Source organism: Mobula hypostoma, chromosome 22, assembly GCF_963921235.1.
Source record: "Mobula hypostoma chromosome 22, sMobHyp1.1, whole genome shotgun sequence".
Lineage (NCBI taxonomy): Eukaryota > Metazoa > Chordata > Chondrichthyes > Myliobatiformes > Myliobatidae > Mobula > Mobula hypostoma.
Window position 1 is genome coordinate 25,709,025 of NC_086118.1, and position 23,684 is coordinate 25,732,708.

Consider the following 23,684-nt stretch of genomic DNA (forward strand, 5'->3'; position numbering starts at 1 on the left):
TGAATCAGTGAATGACTAGCACAGGTCGAAGAAGAGTTAACCAGCTTCGGAATCCACGCCCAATCCTCCGTCATAAAAGTCAAATTGAGTTCCTTTTCCCAATCTTGTTTAATATTAAATAAAGGACGCTTATCCCATTGTAATAATAAATTATAAATTCTTCCAATAGAACCCTTCGTCGAAGGGTTCAGACTCATAATAGTATCTAAGAGGTCAGCCTCCAATACGTAAGGAAAATTACTTAAATATTTTTGTAAGAAATGCCTAACTTGAAGGTATTGTAAAAAGTGTGAGTATGAAAGAGAATATTTATCAACCAATTGTTCAAAAGACATCAATCTATCTTCTTTAAATAAATCGAGAAAAGAACTAATACCTTTATTTTTCCAAAGTAAAAAAAATGGGTCACTCAAAGAAGGCTTAAAAAAGTAATTTTGATAAATTAAACTTCAAAGTTTAAATTTTTTAAAGAATAAAAACATTGTGGAACTGGAGCCAAATTTGTAAAGAATGCTTAATCACAAGGTATAGGTTTAAATTAGCAACTTTAGCTAATTGTATAGGTAAAGCAACTCCAAATAACGAGATTAAATAAAACTATTTCACAGCTTTCAATTCCAGGTCTACACAAATTGGCTGATTGTTCTTATCAACCCAATTAAATAAAACTGTTTCACAGCTTTCAATTCCAGGTCTACCCAAATTGGCCGATTGTTCTTATCAACCCAATATAAACAAAAGGACATGTATCGCACATTAACAGCCCAGTAATGCATTCTTAAATTAGGCAAAGTGAGACCGCCATCCTTTTTCAACTTTTGTAAGTGACATTTACTAATTCTTGGTCTCTTATTATTCCAAATAAAAGATAAAATAATAGAATCAATCCAATCAAACAGCTTCTTAGTCAAAAAAAACAGGGATATTCTGAAATAAATATAACAATTTTGGTAAAATCATCATTTTAACTATATGGATACGACCGAAAAGTGAAAATGTAAGTGGACTCCATCTACTAAATAAATACTTCATAGAGTCTACCAAGGGAACAAAATTGGCTTTATAAAGATCCTTATTTTTTTAGTGATTATAACACCTAAATATCTAAAAGAATCCGCGACTTTGAAGGGAGTATTATCATATATAGAGACAGATTCATTTAAAGGAAACAATTCACTTTTACCAAAATTTATTTTATATCCTGAAAAATCTCCAAATTCATTGAATAATTTTAGCCAGGCAGGAATAGATTCTTCGGGATTAGATATATAAACCAATAAATCGTCAGCGTAAAGAGAAATCTTATGAATGGTCTCATTCACAAAAATCCCATGAATATTTTTAGCTTCATGAAAAGCAATAACAAGGGGTTCTAATATTAAATTAAATAACAAAGGACTTAATGGACAACCTTGTCTTGTCCCCATGAAAGCTGAAAAAAGGAGACCTACAGTTGTTAGTGACAACAGTAGCAATAGGAGCTTTGTATATCATTCTAATCCAATTATGAAAATTAACACCAAAGCCAAATTTCTCTAAAACATTAAATAAATATTTCCATTCGACTCGATCGAAAGCTTTTTCAGCATCCAAAGAGATGACGCATTGCGGAGTTTTAAAAGAGGACGAATATATAATACTAAATAGTCTCCAAACATTTGAAAAAGAATAATGGCCCTTTATAAAGCCTGTTTGATCTTTAAAAATAATTTTACCCAAAATATTCTCCAACCGATTGGCCATTATCTTTGACGGAATCTTAGCATCAACATTCGATAATGAAATAGGTCTATATGAGGCACAGTCAGTAGGATCTTTATCCTTTTTAAGAATTAAAGAAATAGACGCCTCATAGAAAGTACAGGGTAAATCACCTTTCACAAAAGAAACATTTCCAACATATACGGAGAAAGCAATTTTCCAAATTTTTTATAAAATTCTACAGGATAGCCATCAAGTCCAGGGGCCTTACCAGACTGCATTGAAAAAAAACACCTTTATGAATTTTGGCTTCAGTAGTCTGGGCATCCAGAGTTTTTTGATCCTCAACAGAAATTTTAGGAAAAGCAATCTTTCGTAAGAAAGCATTCATTTCAGAAGAATCTACTGGACATTGAGATTTATAAAGTTCAATATAAAAATCTTGAAAAATATTATTAATTTATTCATATTCCCAAGCCAGGGTACCATCTTTCCTACGAATTTTCAAATTTGCCTTTTGGCTCTAGCCGTTTTTAATTGAGATGTGAGCAGTTTGTTATTTTTATCTCCAAACATATAAAATTGGCTCTTTAACTTAAGCAAATAGCCTTCAATGGGATGAGTTAGTAATAGGTTATATTGTGATTGAAGTTCCACCCTTTGTTTGAATAAATCAATATTAGGGGAAATTGCATAAATATTATCTAATCCTTTAATTTGTTTTGAAATCTTATCTAATTCTGTTTTAGTCTGTTTTTAAGCTTAGCTGAATAAGAACTGATCTGACCACGTAGAAATGCTTTAAATGTATCCCATATAATTAATTTGGACGTACCCCTTATATCATTAAAAAGAAAAAAATGCTTCTATCTGGGTTTCAATGAAACTGACAAAGACAGAGTTTTGCAATAATGTCTGAGACATGCGCCATGGTGGGCGGGAAAGAATGACGTCATCAAATTAAAAAGCAAAACTCAGAGGCGCAGGATTAGATATAGCAATAGCATCATATTCACAATTTTTAACACTAGGCAGGAAGCAGGGATCGATTGTAATATAATCAATCCTTGAATTTTTTTATAAGCATGTGAAAAAAAAGAATATTTTCTGTTATCGGAGTGCAGATATCTCCATAATTCGATCAATCCAAAATCGATCAAAAAGGAGTTAATAAGTGACGCAGAGCGATTTGGAAGTCACTGATTGGTTGAGCTCTTGTCAATCATAGGATTTAAACAACAGTTAAAATCCCCGCCCATTATCAACATATATTCATTTAAATCAGGCAGTAAAGCAAATACCTTTTTAAAAAAAGAAGGATCATCTAAGTTAGGACAATACAGATTGACCAAAACAACTTTTCTGTTATAGATCACTCCTTTAACAATTAAAAATCTACCATTAGAATCTGACTCAATATCCTCTTGAATAAATATATTGGATTTAATAACGATGGACATGCCTTTAGTTTTACTCTGAGAAGTAGAGTGGAACTGCAAACCTCCCCACCACCCAAAAATCTATTTTGATCTCCCGCCCTGATATGTGTCTCTTGAGCAGAAATTATATCAGGTTGGAATTGGTTAATAATTTTAAGTCTTTTTTCATTTGATAGGATGATTCCAACCACGTACATTCCAACTTATTACATTAATCCATTTAAATACCACACTATAATTTTATTCTACTTATACATGCGCAGAGCACATACCAATACGGGATGATCAAAAATGGCAGCGATGAAGAATACAACCACATAGAAAAACGCATGCTCCGGAACCACCCAATGGGAAAAAACTCCTAACTCTAACCCCACCCACCTCCCCGAAAGCCCGAAAAAAAGGCAAGCAACCTATGATAGAATACAAAGCCAGGGACTGCTCTGTCTGTACAGAAAAAAAAATTTAAAGGACATTCTTTCCCTCCTCTTAGTTAGTAAAAAAAAACGGAGGGACCTTGTAAGAAAAATGATAAAGTCTCAACAAAGGAAAGTATTTACATTCCAGCATCTATTAAACAAAAGAACCAAAATAATGTTATCTCTTAAAAAGAAAAACCAGCACCATTTTAAAGTTTAACATTAAATCCCTTAAAAAAAACTTCAAATTCAGTTATAAGACGCTATAATAGGCCTCGAGCTCTTTGAAATGTTCTCAAGTGATTTTTGTTTGAATTTTATCAAATTAATGTTGTAATATTATATTTAATTTGTTGTAGTTTATGTTTTTTTATATTATTGAATGTCAGATATCATCACAAGAGTTCCAGTTATTGACAGACTGATTATGGGTCTCAGCCCAAAATGTCGACTATTCCTCTCCATGGATTTTGCCAGAGCTCCTCCAGGATTTTGTGTGCCTTGCTCTGGATTTCCGGCAGCTGCAGAATCTTTTGTGTATCTGACAGATAGCTTGACTTGGGAGCAAGACTCGACCCCACTGTCAAAGTGCATGGTTTTACACTGTCAGGACTGACTTTGGTCCTGGAGCAGAGAGTATATTGAGTGAATGGTGAGCATGGTGAGCTAAACATGCGTATCATGCCCATCCCATTATAGAGTAACACACACCGAAGGGTCCTGCCAAAGGGTCTCGGCCTGAAAAGACAACTGTACTTTTTTCCATAGATGCTGCTTGACCTGCTGAGTTCCTCCAGCATTTTGTGTGTGTTGCTCGGATTTCCAGCATCTTCAGATTTTCTTTTGTTTGCCATTATAGAGTAAGATGATCAGTTAGAGCGTTATGTGCAAATTTAGGTGCTCTTTATTTAAAGATTATTAAAGCCATAGACAGGATTCACCAGCAACTTCTTCAGATAGTCAACTTCCTAATCATTTTCTTTTTAAAATCTAATATGTTATGCATACTTATATATCAAACTGTAACATTTTCCCTACAATAAAACTTAGTCAGCTGAAAGAGTCAGTCCCACACTTCACCCTAAGGCCCTCTTCTTCAATTGGCTTTACTATTGAGTGTAATTGGATCAAGGAATTTCTATAGTATCCACTTTAGCGAACCCTGGAATCCAGTATGAATCTTCAGTATCTGGAGTGCAACACATTGGAGGAGATTGGCAAGAGGTTGATGAAAGGAAACATTTCAATATGAAGTATAATAAAGCCACGATAATTTGCTATTTGATCACTTAGAAACTCCACTTCCCAAGATCTTCCTTCACACACTGAGGTCCTGGTTCCCACATCTCTTCCTCTCACTGGAGACACAGTCCATGTGCTCCCTCCACTTGCTAAGGCCCAATTCCTGTGTGGTTCCCCCATCTACTCATTCGGCATTGCCTCACTATTCACTATTTCGGGCCTGATTCCCACATTCATTTCTACTTTGTGGAGCCCCTTTCACTCAGGGGCCCCCCAATTCTTGCAGTTCATATCCACTCAATGGGTTCTGGTCCCGCCATGCCATTCAAACTCACCTGGTTTTGTTTCCTGCATTCACATTAAAATTACTAGGTTTACTGCAATGTCACTGTGTTTAAATTTCTGATTTAAATGTATTAATAAAAAAATCCAATAATCTGGAAAGCCTGTAATTCTGGTACCATCCTAAAGTCCTAAAAGTGACAGAGTAATGGAGTTTTGCTACTTTTACTTCAACTGTAAGACGTCTAGCACTTTTTACATGAGGTACCATCCAAAAGCTCATTAAAACTCAAAATTTACTCAAAAACATGATGAGGAAATCATTTTAATACACAAGAATAACTCCTATATAAAATATCATTCAAACAGCATGCAAGACTATAAGACATAGGAGCAGAATTAGGCCACTTGGTCCATTGAGTCCACTCTCCATTTCATCATGGCTGATCAGTTTCCCTCTCAACCCCGTTCTCCTTGCCTTCTCCCCGTATCCTTTCATATCCTGGTTGGAGAACCTATCAACCTCCTCGCACCCAGTGACCTGGCTTCCATAGCTGCCTGTAGCAACCAATTCCACAGATTCACCACTCTCTGTTTAAAGAAATTCCTTCTCATCTCTGTTCTAAATGGACATCCCTCTGTTTTAAGGCTTTGTCCTCTGATCCTAGACTCCCACACCAAAGGAAACATCCTCTTCACATCCACTCTGTCGAGGCATTTCAACATTCGGTAGGTTTCAATGAGATACCTCACGTATACACACATATTATTCCATATGTTGTACTAAAGCATTATTTTACTCTACTGGCAAATGATAATGACTCTGAACTCTCTGAAAAGCAGTGAGTGACAGGATGTTGCTGAGGAAGTATTTATCAGGAAAGTTGGACGTAACAAGGAGGCATTAAATCTAAAACATTGCCAACTGGGATTAAAATGGCGTCTCTGTTACCAAATGTATTAAGGAAATTCAAAGAAAAACAAACTAAAAATGTAAGTCTTACAGTGGAAATTGAAAGTAGGCCTTCAGTTCTCAAAATTCATGGGCATCTACGTTTGATCTAAGATCGTTTGTGTCAGAGTAAACATATGTGATTTATTGTTGGCTATAGTAGATGGCAGATTAAGTAACAGAAAAATTACATGCACATGCTGTTCTTATACATAGAACCCATCAACGAGATCCAAGCCTTTTTATCAGAACCAGAAATTTCGGGGAAAATAAGTTGAGGTTATTGTAGCAACTCTGAGTCTTGGCTATTTGCATGTTAATAACCTGTAATTCTGAACTGCTTCAACGTCCCAAACACACACTGTTTAATAGGCAGGTATCCAACATGTTAATGGAAACCTGTCACATATGATTTACCTTGGAGAACACTTCTACCTGCAAACCATTAACTGTGTGACATTTCTTCTTACAAATCTGTTGCAGAGAAATGTACCTTGAAGTAACTTATGCTGAATGCACAGCAAAGTCAGTGTCATCTTGTATCAGTGTTTCATGCCTCACAGTTTCCTTTGTTGTAGTCCTAAGGAAGGGACTTGGCTTAAAACAGCGACTGTTTACTATTTTCTGTAGATGCTGCCTGGCCTGCTGAGTTCCTGCATCATTTTAGGGTATTGCTTTGATTTCCAGCATCTGCAGATTTTCTCTTGTTCAGAATATGAACAAGCATCTCAATTTTGGTAGGGTCCAAAGCTGGAGGAAAATGGTAAACAAGTGAAGCTATAGAAGGCAGCAACACATAAACAGCCTCGGCCCCAAACGTCAACACTTTATTCATTTCTATAGGTGCTGCCTGTCCTGCTGAGTTCCTCCAGTATTTTGTGTGTGTTGCTTTGGATTTCAAGCATCTGCAGACTTTCTCATGATTAACATAAATATATATAAAACTAACTACAGTATAACTTCCTGTTTGTATATGAACGACAGTTTAAAAAGAGACAGTACTGTCACACTCCCAAGGACAATATGGTGTAGGTAAATGAGCACGGTTCTGTACTAAGAACAAAACACATCCACTTCTCTGTGTTTGGTATTGCTGTGAGTTCCAGCTACAATGGCTGTGTAAAAAGGTAGTCAGGGTTCTTCTAGGGGTAAGGAGAAAGGTGTTACAGTGAAATTAATGAACATATATTCCAAGCAATCCTCATCGGTCTATACCACTTGCAGTGTTGTGGTGATGGCAGCATGGTAGTGTAGTGATTCCTGTAACACTTCACTGCACCAGCTCTAAGATTCAGGTTCAATTCCCACTGCCAAATATTGTCCTGGTGAATGTGTGGGCTTCCTCTGGGTGTTCCAGTTTCCTCCCCACATTCCAAAGACATAATATAATACCATAATTCCATAAGATATAGGAGCAGAATTAGGCCATTTGGCACATCAAGTCTGCTCTGCCATTTCATCATGGCTGATCCATTTTCCATCTCAGCCCAAATCTCCTGCCTCCACCCCATATCTCTTCATGACCCGACTACTCAAGAATCCATCAACTTCTGCCTTAAACATACCCAATGACTTGGCCTCCACAACGATCTGCGGCAATGCATTCCACAGATTCATCATCTCTGGCTAAAGAAATTCCTCCTCATCTCCATTCTAAAAAGTTCATCCTTCTATTCTGAGGCTGTGTCCTCTGGTCTAAGACTCCCGCACCACAGGAAACATCCTCTCCACATCCACTCTATCAAGGCTTTTCAACATTCAATAGATTTCAATGAGCTCACCCCTCATTCTACTGAATTCCAGTGAGTATAGGCCCAGAGCCATCAAATGCTCTTCATATGATAAGCTTTTTGATCTGGGAATAATTTTCATGAACCTCCTTTGAACCCTCTCCAAGGTCAGTCATCCCTTCTTAGATAAGGGGTCCAAACCTGCTCACAATACTCCAAGTGAGGCCTCACCAGTGCTTTATAAAGCCTCAACATTACATCCTTGCGTGTTAGGGTTAGTAAATTGTGGGCATGCTATGTTGGTGCCGGAAACATGGGGACACTTATGGGCTGCCGCAGCACATGCTCAACACAAACAACACACTTCACTGCATGTTTTGATGTATATTGACAAATAAAGCTAATCTTTATCTGGTTACAGAGAAACTCCACAGACATTGATCGAAATAGGGCAGTCAGAAAACAGTTACAAATTAACCCTCAAAACCAATCACGTACTTACAAACAAATGAAGCAAGTTCTGCAGCAGCAAGATCCTGAGGTGATTTACAAAATTACAAAAATAGCTTTTGAATGGTGGCTTTGTTCTGCAGCTTGCTAGCCAATCAATATTCTGAGCCATGGGCCGGAAGGATGCAAGAATGAGCTCAATTAGTTAAATAAGTCACTAATTTATGTTTTCCCCGCTCTGAGATGTTCAAAGTGTGATTTTGCTCCAAAGAAATTGAGATCAAATAAGTTACAGTGGAAATAATCCAGTATTAATAATGCTGGATTGTTTTGTAATGGATTGTAGAAAAATAGTAGTGAGATTGTCTTTTTTTTCCCCTTCAGTAAGGGATCATATATATCATCGACTGTATGCGTCTGTTAAAAATAATCTGTATTCTCCTGAGAGAGACAAGAAACAAGATAAAAAGCAACATCATCAGAATCAGCCCAAGAATCGATGACCACATTATGCTGGATTAATCCATTTGATCTTCTTTAACCTTTTAGCAGCTTTCACCTCTGCCGACACCCAGTGTCTTCTCTATGTTGTGCTTGCCTGCAAAGAGTGAGGCAAATGCAGTGACGTTTTTCAGATGGTACAACAGCTCTGACTACTAAACAACGCCATCTATTACTTAAATATTGAATGATGAGAATGTTGTTAAATACGTTTGATAGAAACGACTGTTCTTACTCATTAACATGCATTCATACATCAAGATCAGCTAACAGATTATGAGGTTTAAAAATGATACATTTAAAAAAGAAACATTTGGATTTAGGAAAAATTAACAGTATTTTATATCAAGATTTGTTCATGTAATAGTACAGTGGCATAGTGGTTATCCCAATGCTTTACAGTATCAGCAACCCAGGTTCAATTCCCGCCACTGCCTGTAAGGAGTTTGTATGTTCTCCCCGTGACCGCATGGGTTTCCTACAGTTCCTCTGGTTTCCAACCACAGTCCAAAGATGCGTTGGTAGGTTAATTGGTCATTGTGATTAGGCTAGGATTTAATTGGGGGATTGCTGGGCGGCGTGGCTCAAAGGGCCAGAAGGGCCTATTCCACACTGTATCTCAATAAATAGAAGTTTGGTTGTCACACTTTTAAGAAATAAAATAATTTCTCGGTACCTAGAATTTCCCGTTTATTTTTTACAAGTTCCTCATTAATTTTCAGCAGCTTCTTCAGAGTTGTTAATAATTTAATGGGAAATTCACTCTCCGTGAGTAATGTACTAAATAGATGGTTAGCTCATTTTCATTCATCTTTGCATCTTTTCTCAGAGGTAGGAGATACAGAGGCCTGAAGGCACACACTCAGCGATTCAGGAACAGCTTCTTCCCCTCTGCCATCCGATTTCTGGATGGACATTGAAGCTTTGCACACTACCTCACGTTTTTTAATATACAGTATTTCTGTTTTTACACATTTTAAAAAATCTATTCAATATACGTAATTGATTTACTTGTTTATTTATTATTATATTTTATTTTTATTTATTATTACTATTTTTTTCTCCCTCTGATAGATTATGTATTGCATTGAACTGCTGCTGCTAAATTGACAAATTTCACGTCACATGCCGGTGATAATAAACCTGATTCTGATTCTGAAGGAGGTTAACAATCAGACCTTCCACTCTGGGAAGGGAATTTTCTGTATCCACATCCGGTTCAAACTCTGCACGTGGCCTGCTCCCCAGATCTCACACCGAGTCTGATTCTGCAGCAAGCCTCAAGTGAGCAATGCCGTGTACAGCGAGGGAAAGGCGTGGTCTGGAAGCATTTCAGTGGTGGTAATAAATAGTTTAGATGATTGATTGAACACGAGGTTTAAATATCAAGGGCGAAGCAGCAACAGAGCTGCACACCACCTCATGCGGCCAGATTAAGCTATCAGGAAGGAATAAACATGGTGATTTATGCAGGCCACAAGAATGCAGATAATTGACCTGCCAGTTCACAGCTCCACTGACTGAGGATCAACCCTGACCTCTGGGACCATCTGTGTACAGCTTACACTTTCCCCCTGGCACTATTCCTCCAATACTCCAAACTTGTGCGTTGGAATTTAATTATCCTCTGTAAGTGGACCTCAGTTTGTCGGTGAATGTTCTAATCAGGTGGATTTCATGGGAATGAGGGGAGAATAGACTGGAAGAACATTAGAGTGGGAATGGAATTGGTCGGTGAGCCAGCATGAATTCAAAAGGCTAAAATGGAAATATGCTACTTCAGTTTCAGGATAGGAATTGGAAAGTAAAAGTTCTAATGACTTGTGGTATAATGATTCTGGTATCTTCCCCCCTCCCCAACCTTCCTTCTCAGTCCTGAAGAAGGGTCTCCGCCTGAAATGTTTACTGTTAAACTCTTTTCCATAGATGCTGCACATTTGGACTGGGTTAACTGAAATGGGCCCTATAATTGTTTTCCTTTTTGTTTTTCCTATTAACTGTTCCATGAAGCTGAAATTTGTACGTATACTTTCTTTATTATTTTATGGTAATTAAATCATTAATTATTTCGTATCGACCGGCAGTTGTGTATGGGCAGTACTTACACAGCATTAGCTCAGATAGAGGTTCCTTTAATCAGAGCATCACGATGTTCCTGTTTGGCTGAACCCCAAATCATATCGACCCCAGATGTTTACGAAAGGTGGCCTTCTCACTGCTGAGTCCCGTGGCTGCTAGCGAGGCCGGCAGTGAGCCTGGTGGAGGGGTGGGGCTTCATCCGTATCCCAGAAAATGGATTTTAAATCAATACCTCACCTCATTGTTCTCATTCCATAACAAAATATTTCTAAAGCAAAGAATTTATACAGAACACCTCTGTTTCGATGAAGATGCCAAAGTCTCACTCCAGAATTTCTTCTCAGATATGTCACTCTCCTTGAGGCACTCCAGAATTTTCAGCCTGGTCTGTTGAGCAATGTGAACTTTTCTTCATGTTATAGAGCCAAAGTAATAGAGTCGTACTGCATGAAAACAACTGTTTTGGCCCCCCGGTCCATGCCGACCGAAATGTTCAACCAAGTGAGTCCCAGTTGCCTGTGTTTAAATCTAAATCTAAATCTTTCCTATCCATGCTCCCTAACCAGTTGCCTTTTAAAAGCTGTTATTTTAGCTGCCTCAAACATTTCCTCGGACAGTTCATTCCACATACATACCACCCTTAGTGTAAAAAGTTGCCTCTGAAATTCCTAGTAAACCATTCCCTTTTCATCTTAAACCTAAGCCCTCTCCCTCTAGTTCTTGATTCCAGAATCATGGAAAAAAGCTTGAGTGCATTCAACCACTTTATTCTGCTCATGATTTTATACACCTCTATAAGATCACCTTGCAGATTCCTACAGTCCAAGAAACAAAGACTTAATCTGTCCAACCTCTCCCTCTAGCTCAATCCCTCAAGACCTGGTAACATCCTTGTAAATCTTTTCTGCACTCGTTCCAGTATAATATCATCTTTCCAGTAGCAGGCTGACTGACCGAAACTGAACACAATACTCCAAATCTGGCTTCACGGGCATATTGTGTAACCACACAATGACCTCCCACCTGTTACACTCATTGTCCCGATTAATGAATACCAGCATGCCAGAAGTATTTTTCACCACCATGTATACCTGTGATTCCAGTTTCGGGGAATGATATATTTGAACTGCAAATTCTGTCTGTTCTTTTTCGCTCTCCAGGACCTTACCATTCACTGTGAAAGTCCTACCTTAATTTGACTTTCCAAAATGCAAAATCTTGCACTTACCTAAATTAGACATGTTCCAATGACTTTCCCTTTATTTGCAAACACATATATTGTCATTACTCTGACCAAGACAAGTCAAGGTTATTTATCAAGAGCACAGCTATGGTGCCATGAAAATCTTGCTTGAAGAACTCCTTGATTTCAGTCTGTCACCCAGATTGTAATATTGCTTTCCCATTCACCTATGTCCTGAAAAGAGACTCTACACTGTCATCCTCCTCATTCCCAAGTGGAAGATATTCAGCATATTAATTATCCTTTGTCATTACCAAGGGAAGGTTGCATTTTGAAGATCAGCCTTGGATTCCTTTTTGTTACACCTTACTCTGTGTAAATCATTTCTTTTTGGAAGCCTGCAGTCAAGTCAAGGGGAAGCCAATTTCTGCATTACTGTGAAAATCAGATTTAAATATCTCAAAAATGTATTTCCTAAGGAAATTAAGAAACCCTCTCATGATACATCAAAATTTTCTGTGAGTTTCCTTAGAATTCTTATGTGTAATGGAAGCAGTTACAAAAATATATGAAATTTGACTCATAAATATTTGGTGTGAAATCAAAGCAGGGTCATGAGAACAGAGTGTGGAAGGAAGATTTACTAAACAGATTGTTCAAAGCGCTGACTCAATCTTGAAAGGCCAAGTAGACTTCCACAGTCTATCATTCAAATATTCATCTTTGCATGAAGCAGATAATTGTAGTGCCCCCTTATTTAAAGTGTTAAACTCAGTAACCGCATAAGTCATAAGCCATAAACCTAATCAATGGTCTCCAGAGAGTGGTTTGAAGGTGTTAGGTTACTTATTGTAACAGTAACACGTACAGAATGCTCAAGGAACTTAGCAGTTCAGAGAGCATGTGGGGGGTGGGGGATAAACAGTAAATATTTCAGGCTGAGACACTTCATCAGGTCTGCAAAGCCCCCTTTCTTTCCTGTCTTGACGAAGGGTGTCACCTTGACACCCCTACTCTTCATTTCCTTGCATAGTTGCTGCCAGACCCTCTGAGTACCTCCAGCATTTTGCCTGCATTGCTCAAGACTTCCAGCACCTGCAGAACCTCCTGGAACTCAATTTTAACTATTACGAGGGGTGATTGATAAGTTTGTGGCCTAACATAGGAGGAGTTAATTTTAGAAAACCTAGCACATTATTTTTCAACATTGTCCCCTCCTACATCTACACACTTAGTCCAGCAGTCGTGGAGCATACGGATCCCTTCTTTGTAGAAGTCAGCGTCTTGGACCTCCAGAAAGTGGTCCACAATGGGGGTGATTGATAAGTTCATGGCCTAAGGTAGAAGGAGATGACTTATTAACTTCAAATTTTGTGCATAATCACTCAAAGAGTTGACCTACACGTGCACGTAACAAGAGCTGTATAACTGATCTCCTTCTACCTTAGGCCACGAACTTATCAATCACCCCTGCTGTGGACCACTTTCTGGAGGTCCAAGAAGCCAACTTCTACAAAGAAAGGATCCATATGCTCCACGACCGCTGGACTAAAGGTGAAAATATAGGAGGGAGCTATATTGAAAAATAAATGTGCTAGGTTTTCTAAAATTGACTCCTTCTTCCTTAGGCCACAAACTTACGAATCACTCCTCGTATGTCAGCCATGGGATGAGGGAATCTTGAAACAAAAGATTTGAAGATGGAAGCATTGAGGAGGAATAAAATATTAATGAAGAAATTGCCTCATATTTATTTCAAAATTATCCTTAATGCACGACATTTCTAACCATGAATGAGGTAGATAAACTTGTTTCTGCAGCAAAAATTTCACCATGTATTTGAGGGCAAGGAGCTTTGCATCCACTCACAAATAATTTATTTGTTAATTTTCTTACTAAAGCCAAATGCAAGAAAATTGCAAGGGAGGCATCATATTCTAAGAATTTCATTGAGTTATAAAATATTGTGACTCAGAAGCACAGGCTGCAAACCACTTACTCCAGTGACTCAAAGTACTCCAGTAGGGTACAAATACTAAATTACTGCAGAGCTATTCAGATCAAAACTGGGAAATTGGACACATGGAGTCAAGTCCAGGGTTTCAAAGAAGAAATAGCCATGTCACAGGACCTTGGATTGACAGCCAAGGTCCATTAGCATCAGAAGTGGAGCGAAATGATAATTATTATCTCTTTTTTTGATGTTGTTTGTTGTATGGCTGCTAGCTTCACAGACACTCAATAAAGAGGCACTGAAGATGAAATTGCTCCTTTTTCTCAAACTTCAAAGACGTCACAAATGATTACACCCAAGAGAAAATCTGCAGATGCTGGAAATCCAAGCAACACACACAAAATGCTGGAGGAACTCAGCAGGCCAGGCAGCATGTATGGAAAAAAGTACAGACGATGTTTCAGGCCGAGACTGCTCAACAGGACAGGAGAGAAAAAGAGAGAATTTCTTTCTCCAGTGCAGCTGAAGGGTCTCGGCCTGAAATGTTGACTGTATTGTTTTCCATAGATGCTGTGTGCCTGCTGAGATCTTCCAGCATTTTGTGTGTGTCACAAATAATTACATTGAATTTAACCGAGCAAAGAAAATGAGTTCAATTTGATATAAGAGTTTCACAGAAGGAAAGCTATAACATTAATGGCATTGTACACTGAGACAGGAGGGTAGCTTTGACACCAGCAATCTGGACTGTGGAGAATGGCAAAGAATGATCTACACCATCTTTTGCAATCCTTGTTTCTAAGTTCATTTGCTTTGAGACACCTTCTTTGAATAGTTTAATTACATATAAACAGCAAGGCTAATGGTGCGACACAAAAAATAATGAGGTTAGAGGTAAGAGTGGGACGTAACAAATTAATGGAATACAAGAGGCATCAATCATTAAGAGTCAAAGGAATTGTGGTAGAGAATAGATCTAAAATAGTTACTTGAAATTGAGAAAGTAATCACAGCCATCATTATAAATTTTATTGTTTCAATTCCCTTTAATATCTTCTAATTAGATTCTCATATGATGATTGAAAGCAGTTTTCATCTCTGTAGTTATTTATAATAAGCTCCTACATGGAAAGGCACAGAAGGAAGCCATTCAGCCCTTTGGGACAATCCTGGCTCCTGAGGAAGCAGTTTCCCTGCGTCCAGGTTGGTCTCTAATCCCCTGGCATTGGAATCCCATTACCCCTCCATGCACCCGACAGCCCATCCTCCCCTATGTATGACACGAGACTGAGAATTACGCTCCTCTTAATTTGTTGTTAATATTTTTAATAACCCAATAGTTAGCAAGATGTTAATTTTAGTGGTGACATATCCTGCCAATTTACAAAACTTGAAAGACAAAATGGCTCTCTGCACTCTATAATTCAAATATACATAGAAACATAGAAACATAGAAAATAGGTGCAGGAGTAGGCCATTCGGCCCTTTGAGCCTGCACCGCCATTTATTATGATCATGGCTGATCATCCAACTCAGAACCTCGCCCCAGCCTTCCCTCCATACCCCCTGACCCCCGTAGCCACAAGGGCCATATCTAACTCCCTCTTAAATATAGCCAATGAACTGGCCTCAACTGTTTCCTGTGGCAGAGAATTCCACAGATTCACCACTCTCTGTGTGAAGAAGTTTTTCCTAATCTCGGTCCTAAAAGGCTTCCCCTCTATCCTCAAACTGTGGCCCCTCGTTCTGGACTTCTAATTGTAGTACCCTTTCATTTAAAGTATTATGCTCAATAACCACATAGTCATGATTGCTTTTGCCAAATTTTTCTACAGAAGTGGTTTGCCTTTGCCTTCTTCTGGGCAGTCTTTACAAGATGGGGGAACCCAGCCATTATCAATACTCCTTGAAATTGTCAGCCTTGCATTAGCGGTCACATAACCAGTTCATGTGACAAGCACCAGCTGCTCAAGCGACCATCCAGCACCGCCTCTCACCATGGCTTCACGTGAATCCGATTGGGTTGGGGAGGAGGCTAAGCAGGTGCGACAGCTTGTCTAGGGGCGACCTGCAGACTAGCAGAGACAAGGAGAACATAACACCTCTTTTGGTAGAGACATATCTCCATCCTGCCACTCATAGTTATAGTAATAAGTCTTAAACCTAATCAATAGTGTTACGTACCCCGTAACTGGGTTGCCAAACCAGCAGAAATGGACCACTTAGTTGGAGTCTGGTTTAACAGAAACTAATAAAGTTTTATTAAAGAAATAAGTAACACAGTACTCTAATCGTAAGGATATAAATGCAACAGGTTAGCAATGGTAAAACACACATGTACACAGAACTAGGGTAATAGGAATCAATCAAGCTCTATCGCAGTCTAGGGGTAAAATGATCAGTCTCAAGTGACGCAGAGTTCAGTTCAGCTTAGTACAGTTCGCAGTAATCACTGTTGTGCCATTGGAGAGAGAGAGAGATGCAAATCTGATTCAGCAGACCTTTGATGTTCTTCGCAGTTGGCTTTCGGGCGGACCCTTTTTTTTTATGTCTTCTGTGGTCACCGACTGTGACCCCTCCGTTCCGGATACAACCATTCTTCTGCGGTGAACCCGGCACCCAGGCAAGGGCGGACACACACACCAGGTTCCCGCCGATTGTACCTTTTCACCCTGTGCGTCTATAGTCAGTCCCCGCGACCAGACCTCCAAACTCTCACCAACTTGTGGGGGCACATCGGTCTTCCAGGGTCTCCTTATCTCGTGATCTCGTGGTGTGTCCCGTGCCTTAGCAAACCTGTTCTTTTTATCCCCCTGCTGGGGTATCGCCTGTCCATCAGACTTCAAACAGTTCAGGTTCAAAGCAAACGGTCTGTCAATCCTCGGAATTGTGTCTCTTTTCGTTATCTCTCTCCTCTCTCATTAACATTTTGAACGTTTCTCCATTTGTCTCTCTTATCTCTCTCATCAGCATCAATCTTCTGATAAGTTGGTTTGTCGTCATAATAGCCTCCATACTAAATTTTGTCTAGTTTGCATCTGTCTCATTGGGATCTAATTGAAATATTGATACCTCAAGGACCATCAATTTTTATGCTGAAACTGAATTATGGTTTTTATTTTGGTATGCATGAATGTACATTTATATGTACATTTATTATGGAAAGATTTCTATTTGGATTTATGCATTATTTGTTAATAATCCTGCAACAGAACATCAGCAGCAGCTGCCCGATGTTGCTCACGCTGTTGACTCATGACGGCCCTGCCAGATCCAGCTCGAACTGCGTCATCAAGTTCACTGATGACACAACAGTGGTTGGCCTCATCAGCAACGATGATGAGTCTGCACACTGAGAGACAGTGGAGAGATTTGACAAATGGTGTGACATCAATAACATGAGTCTCAAAATGGACACGATAAAAGAATGATTGTGCATTTCAGGAAGGTGTGGGTCGACCAATCTCCAGTACACATTAATGGCTATGCTGTGGAGAAAATGAAGAGCACAGAGCTCCTTGCTGTGCACATAGCGCAAGGTCTAACCTGGATCTAAAACACCTCCTTATTAGTCAAGAAGGCACACCAGTGTCTACACTTTCTGAGGAGATTGAGGTGTGTGAGATTCCCGGCCCCCATTCTAACAACTTTCTACAGGAGCACCATCGAAAATGTCCTCTCTGGTTGCATAAACGTGTGGCACAGAAGCTAGGACCATAAGACACAGGAGCAGAATTAGGCCATTCAGCCAGTCGAGTCTACTCATAGCTGATTTATTATCTCTCTCAACCCTATTCTCCTGCCTTTTCCCCATAACTTTTGATGCCCTGACTAAACAAGAACCTCCACTTTAAATATACTCCATGATGGGTCATATTCTGCATGGAGGTCGGTGATCCGTGGTGTGCCTCAGGGATCTATTCTGGGGCCCTTACTCTTTGTGATTCTTATAAATGACCTGCATGAGGAAGTGGAGGGATGGGTTAGTAAGTTTGCTGATGACACAAAGGCTGGAGGTGTTGTGGATAGTGTGGAGGGCTGTCAGAGGTTACAGCGGGACATCGATAGGATGCAAAACTGGGCTGAGAAGTGGCAGATGGAGTTCAACCCAGTTAAGTGTGAAATGGTCAAATATGATGGCAGAATATAGTATTAATGGTAAGACTCTTGGCAGTGTGGAGAATCAGAGGGATCTTGGGGTCTGAGTCCATAGGAAGCTCAAAGCAGCTGCGCAGTTTACAAGTGTATGGTTAAATGACAATAAACTGATCTTGAACTTCATTTAGCATGTCCAATTGGCCCTGTATTCAGGTCCAAGTTCAAATGCCTCAGGTACAGAGCTCCAAACTTGTAGTAGTTAATTTTCTGTTGTAGAGGGACTCAGTTGGAGTGAGTAGCAATTGGCACATTGTTAATAGATTCTGACCATCAATCTAGCATAAATTAAACATGCACAGACATGAAAAACCTCCAAATCAGGCTCCTTGTTTCTCTTCAGACTTTCATGGCAAGACCAGTTCATACTTAATGCGCAAGTATAACAGCATCAATTCAACTCAAACCTGGTGGAATGCTGCTTCCACAAAATTAACAGCAGAGCTGGAGAGTACAATTTGCACTTTTAAATTGAATTTCATATACACCCTTTGCTGTGAAGGCAGTATATTGGCAGCATATTATGGGCCTTGTATCAGAATGTTGGCTGTGAGTTCCAGTGTCATTAGGCTGAACAACAGTGCTATTTTTATCAAAATAATCATACTCACTTATTTGATTTTAAGGATTATGTTCTATTGATGTAACATCCCTAATTGTCTATTCAATTATACTTCACTGTATCTATTATGATTCCACTGATTAAATTTTATTTTGCGAGATATTGCCTGGAGCTATTTCTACCCTGTAGCATGAATCAGGAGAGTGACATTTGTGAAAATTGCAGTAAATTATTGGTTGTCAGAGAGAAAGCACAGAGAGGTGAAAGGTCTGGGTGGTTAGTTATTTTGTCATTTGCTGGTACTGGAGCCCATCTACATTCAAACATGAGGAGGAAACCAAGGATAATTTCGATCTCTAACAGATAAGCACAGAAATCTGACTGCTAGGAAGCATTTGGTGCATACCGCTTTGATTTTTTTTTCTGCTTGTTATAATATCTTTCTTATAATTAACTGGCATTCTTATTAAAACACGTTGACATGATTTTCGGAAAGGTTTGTGAGAATCATTAAAATGGTGCGAATCTTTAAGTGTACCTTAAAGAACTAAGTGTACCACACATTATCACTTTGATTCATTATTGCAGCAGACACCACTGTTTCATCATGAGTTTCTGCCTTCAGAGCCAGCAAATCGCGAGATCCTATGCGGTTTTAAAATCCTTGACCGGATGTGGCGGGAGTCACCAAGCCTTATGACAGGGCATGTTGTACAAGGATGCAAGTGCTGGTTAAAGTAACTACCTGTAAAGCTCCTTTATGGCCTGGAGGCAAGGAAACAAGTTTTGGAATAGTTCCTTAAGGGGTAGTGTATGTACAGTGAAAATGACAACATGGGTTTGGAAACAGGAGTTTGACAAGGAAAGTACATTTCAGGCCACTTCGTTGATTGAAGGAAGCAATTGATTCCACAGTGACGGTCTGTTTTTAGCCATAATGGGATATATTAACCATAGGCACAAGATGCTGGAAATCTAGAGCAATATACACAATTTGCAGGAGGAGCTCAGCAGAACAAGCAGAATTTATGGATGGAAATAAGCAGTCAATGTTTCAGGCCGAGACACTTCATCGGGACTGGAAAGGAAGGGGGAAGAATTCAGAATAAGAATCTTGGGGGGTGGGGAGGGGAGGAAGAAGTACAAGGTGGCAGATGATTGGTGAAACCGGGAGAGTAGGAGTGGGAAGTTGGTTGGTGGAAGAGATGAAGGACTGGAGGAGGGGGAATCTGATAGGAGAGGACAGAAACCATGGAAGAAAGAGAAGGGGGAGGGGCATCAGAGGGAGGTGATGAGCGGGTAAGAAGAGCAGGTGTGCAAGAATGGGGAATTGGGAAGGAGAGGAGGGTGGAAATTACCAGAAGTTCAAGAGATTGATGTTCATGCCATCAGGTTGGAGGCTACTATCACGTACCCCGTGACGGGTTAAAGAACCAGCAGAGATGGAAAACACTTTGGAGTCCGGTATTGCTATTAACTAATGGTATTTATTAGTAACTACGTAATACAGTAATATAAATGCAGATATATCAAACAGGTTAGCAATGATTATATATAAGTAAGTGTGGGAATATATGAAAACCAAGCTTCTTCAACCTAGGGGTAAATAGATAGTCTTACGATAATGAGTAAAGTTCAGTTCAGTTCCTGGTATTGAGTTGAGTAGTGATGGAGAGAGAGAGAGAGAGAGGGAGAGATTTGAGTCTTCAGATGAGCTGACACCATTGATCTTCCCGTTGTCCTCCAAAATCCTTTAGAAGTCACTGACTGTGATCACAACAAAGGGGACCATTCTTCTGTGGTGGAATTATCAACTCAGGCGAGGGTTGGTCGCACAAATAACTCCCCACCAGTCACTCCCTTTTCACACTGCGAGAACTACTGATCGATCCACCTGATTGATCCTCCAAAACCCACTTTTTCTGTAGGCACAACAAAGCTCATTCAGTGTCCAACACCATGTGTCTGCAGGTCTAACAGCTGACCTTCTACTTATCTCACCGGGCTGAACACCAGCTGTCCATCAAGCAGCTCCCCCCTTCTCTCTCTGTAGGAACTTGGAAGCTGCTGGCATCCTTGCAAAAGTGTAAACATGCTGCCGAAAAAACCATAACACCATCTCAAAGCCATCTTCGTCTCTCTCTCTCTCTCTCTTTATCAACAACAAGGTGTTTGTGTTAAATAACTCTCTCTCTCTCTTCAAAAACACATAAGGGTAATTCAGGACCCCATCACACTACCCAGATGTTGTTCCTCCAAGCAACACACACAAAATACTGGGGGAGCTCACCAGGATAGGCAGCATCTATGGAAAAGAGTAAAAAGTCAATGTTTCGGGCTGAGATCCTTGTTTGTGCTGCTCCTCCAACCTGAGTGTGGCCTTATCGTGGCAGTACAAGAGGCCATGGACTGACATGTCGGAATAGGAATGGGATGTAAAATTGAAATGGGTGGCCACCGTGAAATCTCACTTTTAGTGGCGGACAGAGCAAAGGTGTTTGACGAAGTGGTCTCCCAATCTACGTTGGGTCTCACTGATATGCAATAGGCCAACACCGGGAGCACTGGATTCAGTAGATGACCCCAACAGACTCGCAGATGAAGTGTTGTCTCACCTGGAAGGACTCTTTGGGGCCCTGAATGGTAGTGAGGGTGGAGGTGTGGCACTTGCTCTGCTTGCAAGGGTAAGTGCCAGGAGAGAGATCAGTGGGGAAGGATGAATGGACAAGGGAGACATATAGGCAGTGATCCTACAGAAAGTGGAAAGAGGGGAGAAGGAAAGATATGTTTTGTGGTGGGATCCCCTTGGAGATGGCAGAAGTCATGGAGAATTATGTGCTGGATGTGGAGGCTTGTGGGGTGCTGGGTGAGGACAAGAGGAACCCTATCCACAGGAGGATAGGGTGAGGCTAGAGATGCACAAACTGGAAGAGGTGCAGGTGAGGAGAGCATTGATGGTGGAGGAAGGGAAGCTCCTTTCTTTGAAGAAGGAGGATATCTGAGTTGTTCTGGAATGAAAAGCCTCATCCTGAGAACAGATATGGCAGAGACAAAGTAATTGAGAAAAAGGGATGGCATTTTTACAAGTGACAAGGTGGGAAGATGTGTAGTCGAGATAGCCACGAGAGTCAGCGGATACCATAACCATTTTTGTTGAGGTGGAGCAAAATGATGTTGGGCTCTTATGAAGGCTTACGGGCGCTCAGGGCATCAGAGTCTGGAATTCAATTCGGCATCCTTTGTAAGAAAGTTTGTATGTTCTTCCTGTGTATGCATGGGTTTTCTCCAGGTGCTCTGGTTTCCTCCCACAGTCCAAAGACATACCATTAGTTGGGTAACTAGTCATTGTAAATTGTCCTGTGATTATGCTGAGGTTAAATAGGTAGCTTGCTAGGCAGTGTGGCTCATGGGGCTGGAAGGGTCTGTCCATGCTGTATTTCTAAATAAATACACAAACTAAAAAGGTCAACACTTCATGTTTATGTGCACTGGATTCTAGAATTACAGCTCAGTTTTTATTGCTATTTAACACCGTTGACTTAATTGATTTTAAGTGCTCCATCTGTTTGACATAGCAACATACGGAGCTGCCTGGACTTGCACAAAGATTTTAGTCACCACAATTCTGTAAACATGATATATAGAAACTGTGGACCACTTAATAGAAGTAGAACTCAGATAAGGAAAGCGAAGCTTACTTCAGTGATACGTAAAGGACACCAAGCAGTTTGTGGAGTCCAGCATCTTGATCTGGAAGCACTTTGAGTTAAATATTCACACATTAGTATAGATCACACTTGGACTCTTCACCATTGTAGCTTGCCTAAGGGAGCTCCACCTCTAAGCAGCACAGCACTGTAACCCTGAACCACACTCCCTCCAAGCTGATCACAATCCTGATCCCAGCCAACCAAATACCCTCACTCAGCCGTCCAGGTCCCAATTCCACATGTCTCCACATACCCCCTTACCATCTAACAGATGTGGCAAGCCATTACCCTCCTCCCCTCACCCCATCCCAAAAGCTCCAGGCGTGTCTCCCTGTAACATTCCTTACAATTGATGGCTAACAACTGGTGGTTTACCCAAGCCAGCTGGGGCTCATGGAAAGAGAACTGCGCACCACAGCTCCTCACACTCTCAGTACCCATTTAACACATCTCCCAACAGAGGATAATTTCTAGATTCACGATTTCGAATTGTCCCCAGTAATTTGCATAGGGCAAAACTCCCCTGAATCTTAAATACTATTGGACAGCTAAATCCAGCAAGAAAATTACACACAGTAAATGACTTTTAACCTGTATTTAGCAGAGTTGAATGATGAAAGGAAATTGAGAAGTTACTCATGACCATTAGAGAATTCCCTTCCCTCGCAATAGGGTCACAGTGGATCATAGCTCTCAACGTGCAACTCGGCACTGATGCCAGCTCAGATTACAAACACAGAGCCTGAAATAAAAACTGAAGGCAAGACTGCCACTAATTGTACAAAGCTAGCACACCACTAGCATAATTAATCTGGGCCCAAGAGGATCTCCACACTTTGTAACTTAAACTTACTTGCAGCATAATTAAACTCCAACAAATTAGTTGAGAGTATCATTGTTTAATCTAGAAATGGAATCAAAACAGCTGAACCCAGGGTGAGACAGAATCATTAAGAGAACTGAAAATAACATCACTGTACTGTTTGTTATAATAGTAATAATGAAAGGGAAATAGCTTTATCCCTTCCTCTTGCTTATACTCCATATTTCCCTCTACACTCTCAGTTCTGATGCAGATTTCAATCCAAAATATTGATCATTTCTCTGTCTCCAAAGGTACTGCCTGACCTGCTGAGTCCCTTGAGCAATTTTTATTTTGCTGCAGATTATATTTGTGTCTCCAATAGTTTTAGGTAAATCTCTTCCCATAGGTAGCTGATATGGAGTATTTCACCTGGAAAATGGAAGTGGATACATAAAAGATTGTAAAAAAAAATCTTAGTCTTTCTAATGAGTGCTGTGATCAATCCATGAATATTTCTCTT